This window comes from Ceratotherium simum, chromosome 18, assembly GCF_057802395.1.
Source record: "Ceratotherium simum simum isolate JZ-2026a chromosome 18, ASM5780239v1, whole genome shotgun sequence".
NCBI lineage: Eukaryota > Metazoa > Chordata > Mammalia > Perissodactyla > Rhinocerotidae > Ceratotherium > Ceratotherium simum.
The window spans coordinates 27,427,106-27,433,105 of record NC_141917.1 but is presented as its reverse complement, the minus strand read 5'-3'; the positions used below and the strand labels follow the sequence as shown (position 1 = coordinate 27,433,105).

The following is a 6,000-nucleotide window of genomic DNA, read 5'->3' as shown; positions in this document are numbered from 1 at the left end:
CCCTTTAACATTTCTTGTAGCACTGGTTTCTTGGTGACAAACTCCTTTAATTTTTGCTTATCTGGGAAATTTTTGATCTCTCCTTCCGTTTTGAATGATAACCTTGCTGGGTAGAGTATTCTTGGCTGTAATTTTTTTTCTTTTAGCACTTTAAATATATCGTGCCATTCTCTTCTAGCCTGTAAGGTTTCTGCCGAGAAGTCAGCTGATAGCCTTATGGGGTTTCCTTTGTATGTAACTTGACATTCTCTTGCGGCTTTTAGGATTCTCTCTTTATCTTTAATTCTGGACATTTTGATTATGATGTGTCTTGGTGTGGGCCTCTTTGGTTTATCTTGTTTGGGGCTCTCTGTGCTTCCTGTACCTGGATGTCTGTTTCCTTCCTTAGGTTAGGGAAGTTTTCATCTATTATTTCTTGAAATAGATTCTCTGCCCCCTTGTCTCGCTCTTCTCCTTCCGGGACATCTATAACACGGATGTTAGTGCGCTTGATGTTGTCCCAGAGGTCCCTTAGACTGTCCTCACTCTTTTTAATTCTTTTCTCTTTTACCTGTTCAGCTTGGGTAATTTCTTGTAGTCTTTCATCCAGCTCACAGATCCGTTCTTCTGTATCCTCTACTCTGCTTTTGAGTCCCTCTAATGAATTTTTCATTTCCAGTATTGTATTCTTCATTTCTGATTGGTTCTTTTTTATATCTTCCATTTCTTTGTTGACATTCTCACTGAGTTCATCTATTCTTCTCCCCAGATCAGTGAGCATCCTTAACACTCTTAGTTTGAACTCTCTGTTGGGTAGGTTGCTCATTTCTGTTTCACTTAGTTCCTTTTCTGGGTTTTTGTCCTGTTCCCTTACTTGGAATGGATTCTTTTGCCTCCTCATTTTGCCTCTTTCCCTGTGTTTGTGTCTACGTATTAGGTAGGTCAGCTACGTCTCCTGCTCTTGGATAGGTGACCTTATGTAAGTGATGCCTTAGGAGGTTTCCAGTGTGCTTCCCTCAGTTCTCAATGTTCCAGGGGTGACCCCTATATGGGCTACGTGTGTCCTTCTATTGTGACCTGTTAGCTCTCCCTATAGGTGCCCAAGGAGGCTGAGTTATGCTCCTGGCCAGCTGTTGTAATGCTCAGCTGTTTGTAGTTGTTGTGGGCCCTTCAGTCTCTTTATCAGGTGTGGGGAGCCCCAGCACAGTTGGCTGTAAGTTCTAATACCACATTTGTGTTGCAGTATTTCTTTTAACTGAGTAGGCCCCCAGCGTGGCAGGTTGTTAGGCTCAGGGCCTTACAATTGCTGTAAGCCTCTAGCCTATTAGGTCTCTTGTCAGCTCTCTGAAGATTGCAGCTGGGTGGGGCTGGCCTCAGGCACAGGAGCACCCAATTGTTTCAGGCTTTGGAAGGTGGGGCAAACCTCCTATGTGGGTCTTTGAGAAGCACAAGTCTTCTGCAGCTGACAAGCCCTGTTGCCCACAGGTCCACACACACAGTCAACACATTCCTGCCCCGTGTGAGCGCCCCGACCCCCAAGCGGACCCAGTTTCTCCACGGCGGCAGCCCCACACACTCCGCCACCACCCCACACTCTCCACCCGCTCCTTGTGCACACCCTGCCCCGCTCAAGTCAGCTCAGTTGCCAGGCTGCAGAGAATCCAGTCACCAATCTATGCAGGCCCACAAGTTGCCTGAGGGCTTGTTGTTAGGTGGGGCCAGTCTCTAGGGTGGGCTGCCTACCCTGGCTGAGCTGGATTAAATCGGTGCTCTAGCGGGTGGAGCAGACCCTGGGCTAGCAGGCCTCAGGGAGAACTCCAATGGCGTCTGTGTCAGCACCAGCACGCTCACACCAGGCCAGAACAATGGCCGCTGCCAATGTCCCAGTCCCTGGAGAGGTCTCACCCCTCACCGAGATGCACTCAGGGCCTATTAGGTGAGTCTCTTTTCACCCCAGCACTGTGCACCTTTCTGGTGATTTTAGGATGCTTTCTGAAACGGGTGAGTTTGTGCGCGGGCCCTTTAAGAGCCAGTTTTACTTTCTTTTTGAACCGGGTTTTCTGGGGGTGCTCCCCAATGCTTTAGTAGCAGGCACAGTCAGATATTATGCCGCTGGTCTCGATTGTGCTGGGTCCACAAAATGCCCACAGCGGGGGCGCTCCCCGGCTCAGGGCCCCGCGCCTCCAGGGAGGCTGCGTACCTGTGCGCTGCTCCCGGCGGGCGTGAAGCTGGCGGCTTGTGAAGGCGGTGTTTTTCCTCTCCGGAAGGGAGTCTCTGCCTCTTCCACCTCAGTTAGGATTGTCCGTTGTTGCAGGAGTTCCTCTCATCCAGTTTTCAGTTCTGTCTCAGGGGTAATTTTTCCACGAGTAGTTGTAAATTGGCTGTGTCCACAGGAGGAGGTGAGTTCAGAGTCTGCCTACGCCGCCATCTTGACTCCGCCTCTCGTGTATTTTAAAAAGTAAATTTTTTACACCAAATTCACCAGGAAAAGTAAATTACAGAAAATGATATATACATGTATAAAGCACTGTCAAGGATGTTTACAGGATATAAAAAAATCATAATCTCTGTTTTTTAAAGCCTACGGTCTAATGAGAAACCAAGTAGTCTGAGCTGTTCACACCAACCAGGGTATCTGTTGCCCCAATAGCAATATCCATTTTTATTTTTCTCAATTATTTGTATTTGTCCTGTATTTTTCTGGCCGTGGTTGAAAAATAGTGAATGACAAAACAGAAAGTTTCTCATCTGTTAACATTCCCTTTAGGCCATTCCTCAATTTAAAAATTAATTTCTGTCTTCAATTTTTGCAGAGAACCTGTTGTTACAAAAAGAATGTGTTTTCATCAGGGAACTTTTTAGGTAAGGGTGGTTAGTTTGTTCTTGACTTTAAGACATAAAGCTGGCAGAGGGCACTGAGGCAAAGTGGTAATAAATGGTCAACACATGTAATTTATTCAGTGCTGAACCATCTAGAAGCAACCCAACAGACTGATTAGAGTTTTACATCTGACTGACATATACATATATATGTACTTTTTACTGAACTTTTTGAGTTTCATGACTGCCTTTTAGAACCTGGAAAAGAACATGAGGTACATTAAACAAGAATATGTCCATCCAAATAAATTGGAAAGGCCAACCCCCAGCCTATCAAATTGACATTCTTGACCTATGTTTGCGTCTCTTAGAGTAACACCCACAGGGTTTGGGGAAAAATGTGCCCTTTAGAAAATAGGGGAAACTGTCATGGTTTGGGTTTGTCAAACCTCTTGTAACGCCCTGGGTTTCATTAAAACCTCCCCATCCAGTTTTGCCAAGTGCTCTTCTCCTCACTTTAAAATGCCCCACATATTTCAATCCATGTGTTTCATATTCATTTAGACATCTCGTTAAGCTGGAGTTGGGTAAGAATCACTTAGTGTCCAAAAAGACCTTTCCTGCTAGCCTTTGCTTCTTAGAAATAGAAAGTTATACTTTGCCAAATGTAAATGAATTCCAGACCCTTACTTTTCAAAGGAGCTTTGCCAAACTGGAAAAAACTCTATGGCTGTATCCTCATTCTAGGGATATTCAGGCGTGGTAGCCTTTCTCAAAGTGTGATCTCCCTACATGAGAATCCCCACAGGGTTGTTAAAAATGCCTCTTTGTGGGCCCCAACACAGATTTACTAAAGCCAGATCCCTACTTGTTTTATATAGTGTGATTCTTTAGAAGAAACTGCAGGCATACAGTAGCTACTCAGTAAGTTTTAGCTATTATTATCCGAATGCTTTCTAGACATCTCAATTTGTCCAGTAGGCATTTGGAATTCACCATGTCTAAAACTGAGCTCATCATCATTCCTCCAAATGTAATGAAAAGTGTGTCATCTATGTGCAGGGTACCACCATTGTCCAAGCCAGAACCCAGCAATCACTCCCCTCCTGTTTACTATTGGTAAATATGTCCTGTCATTTTACCTCTTTAACATCTTTCTAGTTAATTCCTTCATTTCCATGTCTCCTGCTAGGCTGTTTAGATCCACAACATCCCTTCCCTCTTGGCCCATATTACTACAGTCACCACTTTCCTTTGCCTTCAGTCCTCCAACTTCTCCAATAACTAAACCATCCTCCACACTGTGATCTTTCGTAAATAGCTATCTGATGATGCCACCTTCCTTCTTGACTGCCTGGGTTCAGACTGTGGTTCCTTATTAATGTCCAGAGTGAAGTTTAATTTTCATTTTAATACCCACAGCCTTAAGGATCTGTCTCTTTCCTACCTCTGCAGCTTCTCTCTCACTACAGCCCCATCTGAATCCTTTGCTCTAGCCACATGAATAGTTTTCTGAGTGTGTTATGCTGTTTCATGCCTCCATCTATTCCACATGCAGTTATCTTCTTTCATTCATATTCTCCTTCCACACATCATCTTCTTCTAGATTCTTCTAGCTAACTCTCATGTGTCTTTTTAAAAATCAGCTTTAACATCACCTTTTCTTGAAAGTCTTCCCCTGACTACCAATCTGATTTAATTTCCACTATGCTTAGTCTATGTAGTAAGTACTTAGCATAGTGTAATAATTAATAAAATTCATCATTTCTTTCTTTCTTGGGAGAGGTCAAGTAGAATTGATCACACTTTAGTTATTTATAAAACTTATTGAGACCCCATTCTTTCTACATTTACCCTAGAACTTTCTAAATTTATAAAAGTAGTTGATCTTTGGAATGCTGATTACGTTTAGAGGGAAGTATCTGAGAGGGGGCATAAGGGCTTGCTTGAGTGCTGCTAGTGTTCTAAATCTTAATCTGGGTGGTATTTTCATGAATATATGCATATGTAAAAAGTCATCATTCTGTATACTTAAATTTGTGCACTTGACTATAAGTTATACTTCAGTTAAAAAAATAAATGTAAGTAGCTGACTTTTTATTTTAACTATAAAATTTATTTTAATGCCATTTTGTCCATTTTCTTTCTTGTCTATTGAATGAAATCATGGGCACCTGGCCCCCAGAGGACTATTTTAAATGCCATTATGGCAAGGTACGTTTAGCTTCCCGGGGAAGAGGGCTTTTAAAATTTTAACTCCTCACTAGACAATAAAATAATAAAATGGGATTAATTAGAGAAGTAGTTTAATACTTGCTTTACTTATGTTTCTGTTGTTTCCTGTATCTTCCTCAAATATTTATTTTATTGTGCTAGGTTTTAATGTCTTTGCTACAAGTGTGATTTTTTTTAGCTTTTCAAGTTTACCAAAACTAAAGATTATATGAATTGTCTCATCACGGTTTATTTTAAAAATAATGATAAGAAAAATAAACCAGTGCTTCTTGATTTTCAACTTGAGGTCTTCAATCTTTTTACTAAATGATCTTTAAACTCTTAATCCTGAGGGTCTATGATTCCATTGGCAGTGCTTTTCTTTGAAGAGAGATTATAGGTAGGAGTTGCATCCACTCTTGGCTGTGTCTTCCAAGAGGAACTTATCTTTAAAAGTAGATTTGTAAAGTCCATTATAGACTGTTTAATTTACTCTTGTATCTTCAGCACCTAAAACAGTCCCCTGGCACATAGTTGACGCTCAATTATAATAACAGTAATATTGATGAATGTATAAATGAAATGACTAAAACAATGCAAAATATACTACTCACTCATCTCCTCCTAGATCTGCTCTAATTCATAAATTAACCTCAACTGTTTAATTTTTGTTAGTTTTCTGAACAATTTAACATTTAGAAAATCAAGTTATAACTTGTGTGAAAGGCCCTAATAACAGTTTCCAACTTTAGTTTACTATTTTAATAAATGCACTGAGAGAAGAAACAACTGATTAGGTGCTATTTTTACTTTGCTCCGGAATTAAGAGAGAATTAGTAATATATTTCATGGGCAAATTTTAATATGTTTATATTGGGAGACTTTGTGAATTCTTAAATTTGAATTTTTAAAAATATGGTTAAAGAAGAAGTAAGTGAAAGAGGCAATTTAATTTATCCCTCACCCTCAACTTTCCAGGCTGATGCA

General features: G+C 41.0%; 1 protein-coding gene across 2 annotated transcripts in view; it reads left to right on the top strand.

Moving 5' to 3' along the window:
* Positions 1 to 1,794: 1,794 nt before the first annotated feature.
* LOC147914599 (uncharacterized) overlaps positions 1,795 to 6,000 on the top strand; it is a 130,354-nt gene continuing 126,148 nt past the window's right edge. For both annotated transcript variants that reach the window (XR_015555091.1, XM_087443170.1), the window contains exon 1: positions 1,795 to 1,915. The gene's annotated coding sequence lies outside the window, so the exon portion shown is untranslated. The remainder of the gene's footprint in view (positions 1,916 to 6,000) is intronic.